The following is a 17,008-nucleotide window of genomic DNA, read 5'->3' on the forward strand; positions in this document are numbered from 1 at the left end:
AATGCTTGGGGAAATAATAACAAAATTTCCACATGTGATTAGATTATTTCACAGTACTCTTTTAAAAATTTTAATTTTTTAACATTTCAAAAACATTTCCCATGTAAGATATTAAAATAAAATATATAAAAATATCACATTTTAAATTTTATTTTCTATACTTGAATTTAAAGGCAACATTTTATGGCTGTATAAATGTTTTCAAGCCTGCTAGGACAGGGAGGAAAAAGGTGGAACAGGCGTTGATCTCACCTCAATCCACTGAAACTTAAGACAGAAAACCTCACTGAGAGTTTTTCTACATTGGGTTCCACATAACATTTCAATTTTCCATGGGGCAAGAAGGTGAGATTATCTTTCTACGTTAAAAAGTAAGTTTGTAACCTTCTTTACTACATAGTCATCTTACACAAAAAATTTTTAAAAATCTTCTTACTACTAAAAGTAATTTGTTTGTGTATCTCTTAATTAAATCTAAATATAGTTTAAAAACAATAATTATGCTAAATTAGACATCATAGAGGAAATATCTCCTTTCCTCATAGCATAGGTAATCACAGTATGAAAAAATGCTTTTTCCTATAACTCCTATAATCACATCATTTCCAGAAGATGTCCTGTGTTAAAAATTCTCAGTATAATGTTAATAACAAATGGCATATTTTAATCCACTAAAGAGAGATCTATATCTCCTGCCATCTTTGAAAGTTTATATCTATAATTTTTTTCTTTCCAAAGCTGTGATTATTCCAACACACTATGATAACTTAAAAATTATCAATGTAAAATATTTTGGTTCACTGGGAAGGATACACCTTTTTAAATTTTTAATTGTTGTTGGTACATTGCAGGTGTATAAACTTACAGGGCATATGTGATATTTTGATACAGGCAGACAATGTGTAATAATAACATCAGGGTAAATGGGTTATCCATCACCACAAGCATTTATCCTTTATGTTACAATCTAATTATATTCTTTTATTTATTTTAAAATGCACAATTAAGTTGTTATTGACTATAGTCACCCTGTTGTGCTGTCAAATACTAGGTCTTTTTCATTCTTCTGTTTTCTATACCCATTGAACATTCCCACTTGCTTCCCATCCACCCTTCTCAGCCTCTAGTAACCATCTTTCTACTCTTTATGACCATGAGTTCCACTGTTTGTATTTCTAGCTCCCACAAATAAATGAGAACATGTGATGTTTGTCTTTCTGGGCCTGGCTTATTTTACTTCACATAATAATGTACAGTTCCATCTATGTTGTTGCAAATGACAGGATCTCATTTTTTTATAGCTGAAGAGTACTCCATTGTATGTATGTACCACATTTTCTTTATCCATTCATCTGTTGATGGATATTTAGGTTGTTTCCAAGTCTTAGCTATTGTGAACAGGGCTGGAATAAACATGGGAGTGCAGATATCATTTCAATATACTGATTTTCTTACTTTTGGGTATATACCTAGCTGTGAGATTGCTGGATCACATCATAGCTCTATTTTTAGTTTTTTGATGAACCTCCAAACTGTTTTCCATAGCAGCTGTACTAATTTACATAACCATAAAAAGTGTATGATGGTTCACTTTACTCCACATCCTCACCAGCAATCCTTATTGCCTGTCTTTATGTAAAAGCCATTTTAACTGGGGTGAGATAATATCTCATTGTAGTTATTTGCATTTCTCTGATCGATGATGTTGAGCACATTTTCATTTGCTTGTTTGCCATATGTCTGTCTGCTGTTGAGAAATGTCTATTTAAATCTTTTGCCCACTTTTTGATCCAGCTATTAGATATGTTTCCTCTAGAGTTGTTTGAGCTGCTTAGATATTCTGGTTATCAATTACTTGTCAGATGTGTGAAAGGACAATATGCTGGGCCCCTGAAATCACTAGGGAAAATTCAAGCGGGAAACTGCCTAGGACAAACCTTCCTCCCATTCTACTCAAAGTCACTCCTCTGCTCGCTGAGATAGATACATATCTGATTTTGTTCCTTTGGAAAGGCTAAGCAGAAACTCAAAATACCAGGGGATTTCAAGATTTCAGTCTAAACCTTCACCCAGTAAGTGCTTTTTGTCCCACAATAACAGTCATTCATGGTACTCTATGAAAAGATATTTCATTCCGAGTGAATACACTCATCCCTCTCCATTTTAGTTGCTTTTCCTTCATGTAAAAGCTCACCACTGCTAAATGAATTTGAACAGTTTATTAATGAGACAAGTTAATTTTCTACTGCTGGGAGGCATATATAGTGACAGTCTGTTAAACCTCAAACCTCTCTTTCTAGCTTCTGCCTGGAAGAAATTTAGAGTCACAGATTTTACCTAAATTTTCAAAACCTACAGCACCACCTCATGAGATAGGATTTTTTTCTGCATAGAGTCTTGTTGGCCCTTTGCCAAAAACCTCTAATACCCAGATTTCTTCCACTTTTGTGTTCCTCTATCAGCAAGCAGACTCTATGCCCCATTTATAGGGAAAAAAACTCCGCATTCAACAGTTGGGAGGAAGCCACCCTTGAGAGACAAATTCTGGCCTCAGTGCTGTTCCCATCAGAAGGAGGACAGCCATTAAATCCATATGTTCTTTTGAGACACCTGTTCTGCTTCCAACAACATTGGCATTTAATCAGAAAGGGGATTTTATGTTTAAAAGGCATTGGGAAAATTTTCTGGGAATGCACTGCTTTTCCAGGGCCATAGCTAGAGGAAGCAGGAATAGGGTTAAAACACTCACTCTGTTAAAGTGTCTCACCCAACTTTATCTACTGTACAATCTCCTGGGAGGCCTAGGAACCCAGAAGGGCAGTGAGATGAGGCATTGTGCTAGTAAGCATGACTACCCCTGCCAACTAGCACCTCCAGATACATGGGTGCAATTCATGCTTGCATCCATGGGCTGCACCTATGATGGTTGCCAGGACCCAAAGGAGATGGGAGGAAAGAGAAGAGGGACACTCCTGTAATCTTTCTCTTCAACCTGGGTCACTTCAAAAGTTGAAAGGAGACTAAGGGACACCTTCTACTCCCCTCTTTTTATGCATGGGTAACACCCCATCTTCAAGCCTGCATTCCCCTTGAGTTATTCTTTAGACTTCAGAGCCTAAAGTTCGCTCTGGGCAAGTGCCAACTTCTCTCATGTATAGAGGCCTTCCAGGATATAACTCAAGTATTTAAACTCTCCTAGAAGGATGTTATGTTACTCTGAAACCCTAACTGCTGTTGAGAGACAGGCAGCCCTACAGGTAGCAGAAAAAATCAGAGATGAGCAGCATGTTTCCTATAGCCAGTCAAAAAGGGAAAGAGGGTGAGAAACAGGCAGAATCCCCATTCCCAGTAGGAAAAGAGGCAGTATCCCTTGAAAACTCTAAGTGGAACCCTACTAAGCCCATAGATGATTGAAAAATAAAAACACTTTCAGATGTATACGGTAGAAGTCTTACAGGGGACCAGAGCCAAACCTGTTAACTACTCTAAGCTATCCATGATAGATCAAAACCCAGATGAAAATCCCTCAGCCTTTTTATAAAGGCTGAGAGAGACTTTGGCAAAACATGCTTCCCTATCTCGTAATTCAATTGAGGGACAGCTCATCTTGAAAGACAGGCTTACTCAAGCAGCTCCTGATATTTGAAGGAAGCTACAGAAACAGGCTACAGAACCAGATGGCACCTTAAAAAACCTTCTAAGAGTAGCCACCCCAGTCTTTCATAACAGGTACTAGGAGGAGTCTCAGAAAAAGGAGAGAAAATACAAGAAACAATCAGAGAGAGGGTACCTTGGAACGGAATCCAGGCCTGGGACTCTGTAAGCTCACTGTTCAAGTCACCCCTGTAAACTGGTTAGTAACAAACTTTGCTGCAAGTCTCCATCTTTTTTTATGTCCTTGAGCATAACCTGTAACAATGTGGCAGTACTTCTTTTTAGCCATTGCCTTTTTACAATGGTGGCCCAGGTTCATTCCTGGTTTGGGTAATGAATACTTACAAGTTAATAGCTGTGTGACTTTTAATCTTCTCTTCCTCCTCCATGAACAACTCTAACTTCCTTTCTGAAATCTTCCTTTCTCTGAATTGACTTTAAAGGTTCTAGATCTGGTAAAAGCTGCTTACCACCACTTATAAAATATCTTGTATACTCGTGGTTAACTTATAACCTAATTGAGAGTTGTTGTTTCACCTGTGATATTACTTTTGGTAAAGTTCAAAAGCCGGAAATATTACCTGCTTGATTTAGCTAAAGTCAGGTAACAGCACATTTCAAATGATTTTCTTAAAGAATGCTCAGCTTGATTAAAAGTGGATAGTCATGTTATAGGTATATTTAAAAGGCCTTTATGTTTTTCTCTTCTTGGATTGTGTTTTTCTTGAAAAGAACTTTTGTGTTGACTGAATAAGTTTTCTGCACTCTGTCTTTCCACTCTTAATGAACCCAAGATAACTTTTGCTGGCCTGATACTTCTTGGGAAAAACAGAAAAGGCATGATGAGTTCCATTTTGGGAGAAACCTCTGTTTTCCTCATGGAGTAGCAGAATTTAGAGGCTCATAGATAGATTCCACTCAAAATCTGCTTTTGTCTTACAGCTATACAAGTTGATTAGGCCCTAGAAACTTTATGGTTTTCTATCCTTGCTCTTAAAGGGCTCCACTGGAAAGCTAATAATTCAATTAGGAAATGGGACAAGAAAAAAATCTTAGAACTACTGGATCTTCTTCTGTTTGCCTGTGTAGTGATATATGTGTTGTGTGTGATGTCTGTAATGAGCTCTAATTGATTGCCTTAAATAAAAATAAGCACTTAAATCAAATATTTTAGAGGAAAGTTAAAACTCTAATGCCTTTTAGTTTATGGGACTTTAACCTCTAAGAAATAGTAATTGTTTTAAAGATGAAATTGGTACAATGCAAATGTCATCAAAATGTAAATAGAAAGTTTAAATCATGTAAGTTAGATACCAGGTTTGCTAAATGTTTCAAGGTTGTACGCTACCTACCTTACAACTTGGTAAGGCCTGGGGACATATGAAATTAACCATGCCCCTAAATATGATGGAAAAATCAGACTTTATCTGCATCTAGTACATAATTAAAACAACTTACCAGGTTTTACATTAACGTTAAATAAGACAACTAAAAATAAATTTACCTGCAAGGTGTGTAAGAACAGTAAAATATGTTTGTCATAAAAGATTATAAAAAGGCATAAAATATAAACCTTGCCAATGAAAAAGGATTATTTTGAAACCAATATAAGGGTAAAATTTGGCTTTCTTTCCCTTGTACAGATTTTTCATGTAATAGAGAAGAATAATGAAATATTTTGTTTGCCTTGTTGGGAGACTGCCAAAGAGAGAAAAGAGTAGACAGGAGACAAACTGTTTGGAAAGCTAAGTCCTCCCTCTTAATGAGTAAAGGATGTTGCCTAGTTTTAAAATTTCTGAGTCATCCTTTTGCCAAAATAAATAACTTATGTGTTACCTGGAATTGTATTTCACACTATCAAGTGTTTTAAACCTGTAACATTTGACAGGCTTCCCAAAATCAAACTTCACATTCAAAATTGTCTCTCCTGAACCCTACCTTTTGTATGCTACAGAGGGCCCTGAAGCATCCAGAAGAGAAGTAAACAGAATTTTTTGACATGTTCATGTAAGTGGGATTGACAAAATTATGTTTAACCTTATTCAGGTTATATTTTAGTGATAATATTAATATATGTTCCAAAATTGTATGGGATTTTAAAAATTCTAATGCTTGAGAATACGCTATGGATCATAATTAGGATTATTATATTAAGTTATTGCAAACCACAGAAATAACCAAATATCTTTGCCAGTCATGTTTTTCACTGTAACTAACCTGAACACTATGTCATCTACAGATAAATGTTGTCTTGTTTTAATCCTCTTCAAAAGATGTTTTACAATCAGCTGTAGGACTTTACAATGTGCTCTCAAATGCAGGTTTCTGATAACTTTGGAAATCATGACATGAGAATAAAAGAAATCATACAAGAGTCATGAAGATCTTAACTGTTTATGAATATCAGACAGGAGTTAACTGCATGAACTAAACTAATAGAAGTCTGAAATAATCTTTTTTTACTTTTTGCTTAAAACATTGCTGTTCTTTGTTTTGTTCTTCAGAGTTAAGGAAACCTTTCTTTTAAGCTATCTACAGCTTTTAAGAATTAAGTAAGGTAAACACCGGTGAACAAAATTTGGAGCATATTTGTTTCTCTCTGCCAAGTTACTCCAGAATTTGGAAACTATTTGGGAATATTCTAAACTTATGGCAATATTGTTGTTTGCACCAGTGCAGTAAGAATTCATTTTCTTTTGCAACATGACACAATTGGAGAAACTGGTTGTTTTACCAAGGCTTTGATTGGATGGATATGCTTCTCTTTGAGGAATCAAGCTTCACTTACAGAGCCAATAAAAGCCCATTGGGAAATGTGGCCTCCTACCTTGTCTACATAATCTGTGTACAGGGTTTCTAATCTGTGATGAGTAAAGAATGTCACTATATAACAGTCCCAGGAACCACATATTCTTGTGACATTAAGAAGAGAGGAATTCACTCAACTCATAGGTATTTGAGGGTACAAACTCATGGCTGGGCTTGGCTTTTAAAAAGTCCTATCTGAGATCTCTTGTGGAACAGAGTTCCATCAAAGCTTATTTTAAAAGACTGCAAAAATAATTATTTTTGCTGCACATTATGCAAATAATCAAGCCAAGTATGAGCCTAAGTTTACATTGCAAACAACTCAGTCGTAATTTGTTTTTAACAAAATGACTATCATGATTTGTTTTGAACAAAAATGAGGACTGGAGAGAGCAAAATTTGATTCAAAACTTATCATACACTTGTCATTAAATTCTAATCTCATTAGTTGTTTTTAAGTTTTGCCTACTCTATTAGTCTGTTCTCATGCTCCTAACAAAGACACATCTGGCACTGCGTAATTTATTTTAAAAAGGATGTTTAATGGACTCACAATTTCACATGGTTAGGGAGGCCTCACAATCATGATGGAAGGCAAAAACTTGGAAGTAGACAAGAAAGAGGATGAAAACCAAATGAAAGGGATTTCTTCCTATAATACCATCAGATCTCCTGAGACTTATTCACTACCATGAGAACAGTATGGGGAAAAACACCCATCATGATTCAATTATCTCGCACAGATCCCTCCCACAACACATGGGAATTATGGGAGCTACTATTCGAGAAGAGACTTGGGTGGGGACAAAGCCAAACCATATCACATACATTTTAGAATAACTCTGCTTATTCCTGTAAACAAACCAGCAATCTCTGGCTGCAACTCAAAATAAAAAAGGAATAAGTAGTGTAAAAATCTGAATCAATACTCTAGTTTTGGGCTATTATCCTGCAAATCCCACCAGGTTATGGGAGTATACAGGGTACCCATAACCCAGAGGTTTCTTTGTTTGGGAAAATAAACCCAAGGAAGTTAACCAAAGCAAAGCCCCATGCACCCAAATCTTAGTAGGCATAACTATAGCCACTATTTATCTGGGCATGGCTGAAGCCTTGAGATTTTTGAGCTTTCATTACCTATCCCCTTGTTTCATTTTTATACATGTCCTCTAATAACCCATTTTTTTCTCTTGCCTAAAGTCTATCAAACTACAAATGTTGATGCAAATGAAATCATGCATGGACACGAATTTCTTCCAAGGACCCTTAGAAAGCTCACAGAAGGAACCCTAGCTGCTGTTCCCCATACAATGCCCCTTTCCAGCAGGAAGTAGCGAGCATCACCCCACCTCGCTAACAGGAGTTAGGCTCTCCACTCCCGTGGGTAAAAATGAGAGAGGAGAAATAAACAAACCAGTCAGGCAGGCAGTTAGGGTGGGTACTCAGTTGAATTCATTCAAACAAAAGAACAGCCTAAAAAATCAAACTATAGTCATAGATAAGTAAACTTGCAAAGGGGTGTTTGACTAAGACATTCCCACAGCCACACAGACAAGAAAACCTACACAGGTAACTTGTGCAGACATACTCACAATAAAAAGTTCCATCCCCAATGATGTGGTTTGGCTGTGTCCCCACCCAAATCCCAATTTTAATTTCAACATGTTGTGGGAAGGACCCAATGGGAGATAATTGAACCATGGTGGCAGGTTTTCCCATGCTGTTCTGTTCCAGCTGTCCCAGCTGTCCCAGCTGTTACCCATGCTGGGTAGTTAATAATCTCACAAGAGCTGATGGTTTAAAAAAGGGGATGTTCTCTGCACAAGCTCTGTTCTCCTGTCTACTGCCCTGTGAGACATGCCTTTTACCTTCTGCCATAATTGTGAGGCCTCCCCAGACACGTGGAACTGTAAATCCAATAAATCTCTTTCTCTTCTAAATTTCCCAGTCTTGGGTATGTCTTTATCAGAGGCAAGAAAATGGACTAATACGGTAAATTGGTACCAGGAGTGGAGTGCTGCTAAAATGATACACAAAAATGTGTAAGTGACTTTGGGACTCTGTAACAGACAGAGACTGGAACAGTTTGGAGGTCTCAGAAGAATACAGGAAAGTGTGGGAAGGTTTGGAACTCCCTAGAGACTTGTTAATGGCTTTGAGTAAAATGTCAATAATGATATAAAATCCAGGCTGAGGTGGTCTCAGATAAAGATGAGGAACTTGTTGGGAACTGGAGCAAAGGTGACTCTTCTTATGTTTTAGCAAAGAGACTAGTGGCATTTTGCCCCTACCCTAGAGATTTGTGAATTGTTGAACTTGAGGGAGATGATTTAGTGTATCTGGCAGAAGAAGTTTCTAAGCAGCAAAGCATTCAAGAGGTAACTTGAATATTGTTAAAGCATTCAGTTTTAAAATGGGAAACAGAGCATAAGAGTTTGGAAAATTTGCAGCCTGATATGATTGAAAAGGCAAATCTCTTTTTCTGAGAAGAAATTCAAGCCAGCTGCAGAAATCTGAATAAGTAACGAGGAGCCAAATGTTAAACTCAAAGGCAATGGGGAAAATGTCTCCAGGGCATGTCAGGGGTCTTCACAGCTGACTCTCCTATCACAGGCCCAGAGGCCTGGGAGGAAAAAGTGATTTCTTGGGCTGGGCATAGGACCCCTGAGCTGTGTGCAGCCTAGCAACTTGGTGCTCCTCATCCCAGCCCCTTCAGCCATGGCTAAAAGGGGCCATGGAACAGCTCAGGCTATTGCCTCAGAGGGTGGTAGCCCCAGTCCTTGGCATTTTCCATGTATTATTGAGCTGGAGGTGCACAAAAGTCAAGAATTGAGGTTTGGAAACCTCCCCCTAGATTTCGCAGGATATATGGAAACACCCAGATGTCCAGGCAGAAGTTTGCTGCAGTGGCGGGGCCTTCATGGAGAAACTCTGATCAGTACAGAAGGGAAATATGGGGTCAGAGCACACACACAGGATCCCTGCTGGGGCACCACCTAGTGGAGCTGTGAGAAGAGGGCCACCTTCCTCCAGATCCCAGAATGGTAGATTCCCCGACAGCTTGTCCCTGCACCTGGAAAAGCTGCAGACACTCAACACCAGCCGGGGAAAGCAGCCAGGATGAGGCTATACCCTGTAAAGCCACAGAGGCAGAGATGCCCAAGGCCATGGGAACCCACCACTTTTAAATAAATAAAAGATTAATAAGAGAGGGAAAAAACATATTTAATAATGTAGATAGCCAAGAACGTAAGAGGTATCCACAAAGAGAGTGCAAAAATGAAGTCCTTATGATATGGAGTTCCTCCCAGCAATAGCCAAAAGAAATAAAAATTTAGACAAACCCTCTGAGAGGGTTGGTAGAACATCAGTAGCAAGACAGTGCAACCTGCATCTCTATCTGACCATCTACAAATTCTCAGGGCATACAATCTGATGACTGACTGCCTGTACAGCAAGCCCAACAATGTGGACCCTGCCACCAGGAAGAAAGCGAATCCAAGCACTCAAGACACAAAATGAGACACACAGGAAAGCAATGGCTCTCCCTGGGAGTGAAAGGGTCAATAACCAATGATACTTAGGAGAAAATTCACCAGAATCACATTCCAAAGAACTAATTCTTATAATTTTATTCTCGTGCAAATCTGAATTTGGAAAAGAAAAAACAGAGTTCTGTATTTGTATTTTCGTAGGCAAAATTCCAGGATCTGGTTCAGTAAAGTTTTCACATCAGCTTTGTCAGATCTCAATTGAGCTGCAGCCTCTGGAGCAAGTGGGATGCCCTGCCTGTCCATTCATGGTTGCCTAAGCCATAGGAAAGCAGAAACACTTTTTCTCTTCCATCCTAGGTTCAGTGTCTGGGACCCTACAAATTAAACTGATCACAGACAAGTTAACAAGAAAAATAACAATTAATTATGTACATACACATGGAAATTCACAAAGAAATGTGATGCAAAAGGCAATTAGGATTTGGGGTGTATATCTTAGACTAGCCAAAGAAAAGAAGTTTAGGGCTGCTCGGTGCAGGAGGTAAGTTACGGGAAAGTGGGGGAAGAAATGTATTCTAAATCAGGATTGTTTAATAAAGTTTCTTATGCAGATAAGTCATCAGCTATTAAGAGTTGTCTATGGAGTAGTTTTCTTACAAGTACACTAGAGGGAGATGTCTTTACAAATTGAAATTTATGTCTTGCTTTTAGAAAGGTGAAAGTCAGTGAGCTAATTGCTTTCTGCTCAAAAAAATTATTGTGCAAAAATGGCATATTTTGGAGGGGCATATTTTGTCCACTTCAGGATATTTTGCTGGATGCAATTCTATATTTTAATGTATTATAATGATATTCATCGTAAGATATGAAAATACTTTATTTCTTCTACAAAGAGAGCAGTATCACTAAAATCATCAGTTCCTGGTAGAATGTGGGGCTTTCTTTAATTTTATAGCATGCTTGAGTTGTCATTTGACTGACAGCTAAATCAAGGGATAATTCTATTTTTTCCCTCCCTATGGTAAAAAACAGTAAGCAGGAAGCAGGTTGTCATAAAAATCAATTATTTCGACATATGCCAATAGAAGCCTGGAGCAAGCATTGACAAATACAGGTTCACGCAAATCTAAAGCCATTCAGAGGTTGGCAGTCCTATGTGTTAGTGAGTGAATTATGATGGAATTTAGTTTCATTTAAATTACAAAGCTGGAGGCTAGGGGAGGAAGGAAGTAAACTATAAACGTAGTGTACCCTATAACTGAATAAGTTAATTCTATAGTAATATTAATAAAGGGACTGATAATTACTTCCTAGAATTTCCCAGTGATAACATATAATTATGTTGTGTAAGTACAGATATCTTTTATATTCAGAGATGACATTGCTGGTATGAACATATCAAATCTAATAAGAAAGTCTTGATAGAAAATGGATCCTTCTGTTATTGGTCACATTCTACCTTTTCATCGTATTTTTCACTAGTATTCCATAAATGTGCTTCTCTAGCCTCACTGATTAACTGATCTATTTTCTGCCATTCATCTCATTTATTCCTTTGTGCTTTTGTCATACTTTTTCTTCTTTTGGAATAAATTTCCCTCCTTTCTCTTCCTTACAAATCTCTCTTACCCATCTCAAGACCTTCCTTATCATTAAGCTTTCCCAGGCCATTTCAGCATATGTACTATCCCCTTCCTTTGAAATCAAACAACATATTTCCGTACTTTATTATGCATCGCTTTAACTATTCCTCTGTATTCTTATTAACACATCATATAGTTATATTTTGCCTTGCCAGCTATCCTCTGCACTTAAACATGGGTTACATGTTTCAAAGCACCTAAAAGAGTGCTGCGAAAAATAAATGTATGTTGCATTGGTTGATGTGGGTTTTCACTGTAATGTACAGATTTATTTAATCTTTGCTTGAGGTCATAAAGCACACATAAGATATCTGATCATAATACCTGAGCATAACAAAGCTGTTGATAAAGGTTTGGAATTAGACTTTCCTACAAATTTTATGACCTAGAACTAAATTAGAAACAACACTAAAGTTAAGACAGCATTTTGTGTCAACTAGCTTTCAGCTAACAGTACACAGACTGAATGTGGAAAGATGTCAAACAAGAATACATTACTTTCTGCTCCAATTCCAATGCTTTGTGATTTTTCTCTTTGAGTTAGATTTTAGGAGAGTATCAGTACTGTGCTGGCCCAAAGTACTGAGAATAACAGTTACTTTTTTTTTTTTTTTTGGAGGGGGGATGGAGTCTTACTCTGTTGCCAAGGCTGGAGTGCAGTGGCATGATCTTGGCTCACTGCAATCTCCCAGCGCCATTCAAGCCATTCTCCTGCCTCAGCCTCCCGAGTAGCTGGGACTGGGACTACCAGCATGCACCACCACTCCCGGCTAATTTTAGTATTTTTAGCAGAGATGGGGTATTGCCATGTTGGTCCGGCTGGTCTTGAACTCCTGACATCAAGTGATTCGCCCACCTCAGCCTCCCAAAATGCTGGTATTACAGGCGTGAGCCACCGTGCCTGGCCAACAGTCATGTCTTTACTGAAAAGATGAGGAGGTATGCATTTAGCCAGAACCAGTGGTTAGTATATCATATATGGTTTCTCATTTGACACAACAAACTGAGAGAGTATATATTGTTTCCATTTCACAGATGAGAAAACTAGGTTCAGATAAGTTTTTCAAAAATGTCTACTGAATTGATTGTGAAAATATAATAATTATTCAAAAATATCTTTGAAAATATTAAAGAAAAATAGTGAGTTACATTTGGTAAATTTGCAATTATAGGAAAATAATAAATACTACTTTATTGAAGTCTAAGTGGTGTTTGTTTTACTTAAAAACCTTTCAACACACCTGTTTCTGCCTAAAAACAGATTACATGAGTGACCCGGAGCCACACTTCTTTCTTTTATCTTCAAAGTTTATGTTTAAGGACAGGACAAAATGAGCAAATAGATAATGTATAATGTGTATTTGCACATCTGTTCAATTTCTTGTGAAAGGTGTTTAAAAGTCTTTTAATATATCACTTTTCCTACTGTTTTCTTAAATATCGTTTTTATTGACACTCCTAAATGATTTTTTCTAAAACTTTATGATTTCTTACCAAAAAATTGTAAGTTGCATCTGTTATATCTAGATTTTTTTATATCTCCCTTTGTGTGTGTGTGTGTGTGTGAGGAAAGTTGTAAGAGCAAACAAAACAGAAGAAAAATTGAGACTCACTTAAACTAGCCCTTAGTAAGACCGTGAAATTGTTTCCAGTCACTTTCAAAATAAAGAAGGAATTTGCTTTGATATATTCATAAAAATAAAGTGTTCTAAAACCCTTGGTTAAAATGGTTAGAGGTTTTTCTTTTCCAAAAAAAAAAATCTCACTTTTCTAAAATGGCAAGTGATCTCTTTAAAGATTTGGATTATTAAAAATCAGTGTCATTTTGGAAGCTATCATATAGATCTAGCATTTAGGTACACTTTATGTGGAAGCTGATTGATAATGCTGATACTAATAATCATAATAATGAGCTCACTTTGGACAGGTACTGAGCTAATGCCCCAACCATTCCCTGTGACTAGTCACATTCTATGATTGTAAGTTCGTTGGTTCAGTTTGACTTGTAAGTGGAAGTCTAATTATACACAGTAATGATTTTTATCACAAAGCGTTATTTTCTCTTCTAAGAATAGAGAAATAGCTCAGTAATTTCACAGGCAGAATTAGATCTGTAGATAAAATGAAATATCTAAAGGATGAAACTGCTATTATAAATTAGTATTACAAAGTTCTAAGAACATAGTAAAATGAATTTCACATTTATTATATTCAGATGAATGTGGCATCATTTTCCCAATAATATTTGAATTATTCTTCATTTACTTACTGAGAGTATAGCTCACCAAAGAATTTACTGTTGTTATGGCTTACAAATCCTGAAAACATGATGGGTTATTGCCAAAGTAGTTGATTTCCCCATGATTTTTATGATCTGAGAAATCAGGATTAACCAGAAATTAATTAAATTTGGGAAGAAATAGGAAAAATGAGAGAAACATCTGTATTCCAGGGCCACATCTTCATTAAAAATGTTCTCCTTCTCAAAAATAGATACATTTTTTTCTCTTATTTTTCTCTTTTATTATTATCTCAATTCATTTTACAAATAATTATTGATCTCTTCCTAAGACATTCTGGATAATGTCCTGAGACTAAGGATTCAATAAAGAACAATGCAGATATTTCCCACAGTACTATGCTGAGTGATAAGAAGTACAGAGATTGCTAACAGTCATCAGGGGACTTGACCTAATACTGAATAAATATTCATGCAGGATCAGCATTTGAATTAAGATTTGAATGATGAACAGGAGTTAATTAGGAGAAGAGGTAAGAAAAGAGCATTCCAAGCAGAAAGAGCAGAATGTCTCTTGAATTGAAATTAAAGAACTAAAAAGATCTTCTTGAGTTGCAGTAACTAAAAGATTAGCATGGTTAGAGATCAGAAATTAAAAGAGGAGAATTGAGTGAGGTAAGACTTCAAGCACAGGGTTACAAGTCCTGATAAGAATTTTGGCTTTTTATCCTAAGGTAAGTGGTGGTGGTTTTCTGATTTGAAAAGATCACTCTGATTGCATGGTAGATAATGGAATGGTTGGAGAAAGGACTGAAGTGGATGCTGATGCTGCAGTCAACCCCTCAATAATCAGCATAAGTGCACGTAAGCTATTCTAAAAGTTAAAATTTCAAGTAATAGACAGGCTTGATGTTTTATTCTCCGAGAAAAGCTCTGTAACCTCTTGTACAAATAAATTCCCTTGTACAAAAACTGATATCCCATTACAAAACCCCTTTCAAATGTCCTTTTTGAAGCTTGCTAGCTTATGTCCCTAATGTTTATCTTTTCTCTCCTGCTGGGGGTAAAGATACATGTTCACCACTACCTGTGTATCAAGGGCACTCTCCTCTACTCCTCTGCTAACCACTAAAAATTCTTAAAGTGGCTCTCTGGTTACTCTCTTATAAAAATGAAAGAATGTGGTTCTGACATGTTAAGAAACTAATATGAAGTGCTCCCAGCCCCTGGCTTGTGATTACATTCTCTGTTTACATTCTGCAATGCATTTGTTATAAACAATAAAGTCTGGCTTTAAATTAAGAGTCGATAGTCTTTTCACCATATTGCTGGAAGTAAAATAGATTTTGGTCATTGAAGAAAAGGATTACTAGATAGTAGAAGTAGAAAGAGAAAATAATATAGTGAAGAAATAGAATGCAAAAATCTAAAGTATTCAGTGCTTTATTTGTTCTGGGAAATGTAAGAGAAGAGGGTTTCAAACATAAGCCCCAGATTTCTGAACTGCAGGACTGAATAAATGGTAATGCTAGTTCCTGTGTTTGGGAGTACTTATAAAAACAGGAGCCAACCATGCTAAGAACTCAGTTAAGAGGATTCCAAAAGAGTGGAGAAACACATACAAAAAGTCCACAACATAAAATAAAAATACATGGCATATTTAATAAAATGACGAAAGACCAGAATACCTAAGGCTATGGGATTGTCAAGGGAAAAGAATAGAACTGAGGTTCATGTCTGATAAGGTGTGATTTTGTAGGCTACCATGAGTGGTTAGAATTATTCTGAATGCAATACAAATTTAAGAGTTTTAAGCATTAACATTTTAATTGGATTTAAATTGTATGAATATAATGTTGTGGTCTTTAGTAAAATAAAGGGAGACAGTAAAATAATGGAAATAGGAGACCAGTTGCAGAGTTGTTTTGGAATGCAGACAACAGATAATTGTGACCTGGATAAAGGGGTGATAGAAGATACAAAAGAAGTGCAATAAATGAAGAGATATTTTGAAGATACAATTAATAGTTCATGCTAAGGTTTATATGAAGAGATAAAGTTGTTGAGCTAAGAGAGATAAATCAGAAAATATCCTGGGTTTCTAAGCAGTAAGAAAATAATGTAGTAAAAGGTTTATGCAAGGAAAAAAAATGAGGGTTCCATTTTATATATGTTAATTATGAGATGTCTGTGGAACATGGAAGTGGTGATAACAAGCATCTGATGGAAGTATGAGGCTGAAGTCCAAGTTCTGAATTGAAGATACCTAGGTGTCCACAGAAAATATTTGTTTAAAATCCGTGGAAATGATTCCAATCACCTAGAGAAGAGAAGATAAAGAAGAGAAATAGATAAAAGTTAGGACTTAGGTGGAACAGAATAAGATGATCCACCTAAGATAAAAAAAAAAACAAAAACCTGAAACAGAGCAATCAATGAGACAGAAGGAAACCAGGAGAGTAGAATAACACGAAAAAAGGAAGATAGAAAGAGAAAGTGACCCACCATCATTAATACTGCTATGAAGTGGTTTAAGGTGAGGACAGAGAAATATATTGGACTGGTAACATAAATGTCACTCATGATGTTGACAAGAGCAGACTGAATGAAGTGATAATGGTGAAAACTGGACAGTAGAGAGATGAATAATGACCGAGGCTGAGGATGTGGAGACAGTGTGATAAAAAGAGATGTTTAATTAGGAGAGGGAGCAAGGAAATGAGCAAAGTAATATGCCCAGAAGAATATCTGAGGACGGTCATTGATGTTTTTAATTGGAAGACTGTAATACATGTAATCTAGGATGACTAATGCAGAAGAAAGGGAAAGACTGCTAAATCAAAAGAGGGAGGATAATCTAAAGTCCTCCAAACGATAAAAATGGAATGGTATCATTAACTTAAGCAGAGAAAATGGCCTTTCTTAGAATGACATGTACTTTCTTTATTATAATAGGAGAAAAAAAGGAAAATGCTAGAGGAAGATGCAGGACAACTCTCCAAGTGGCCTTGGAGTAACCCAGGTTTTCCTCCTCTATAACTTGTGCATCTCAAGAATAGCTGTAGAATGAGCTGGGAATGCAACATCCTGAGATAAGTCTCAGACTCTCTTACTGTGTCTCTTAGAACATTTCCTTAAGTGCTTTAGCCCAGTGTATCATGTGATGCCTG

This window comes from Pan paniscus, chromosome 1 (assembly GCF_029289425.2).
Source record: "Pan paniscus chromosome 1, NHGRI_mPanPan1-v2.0_pri, whole genome shotgun sequence".
Classification (NCBI taxonomy): domain Eukaryota; kingdom Metazoa; phylum Chordata; class Mammalia; order Primates; family Hominidae; genus Pan; species Pan paniscus.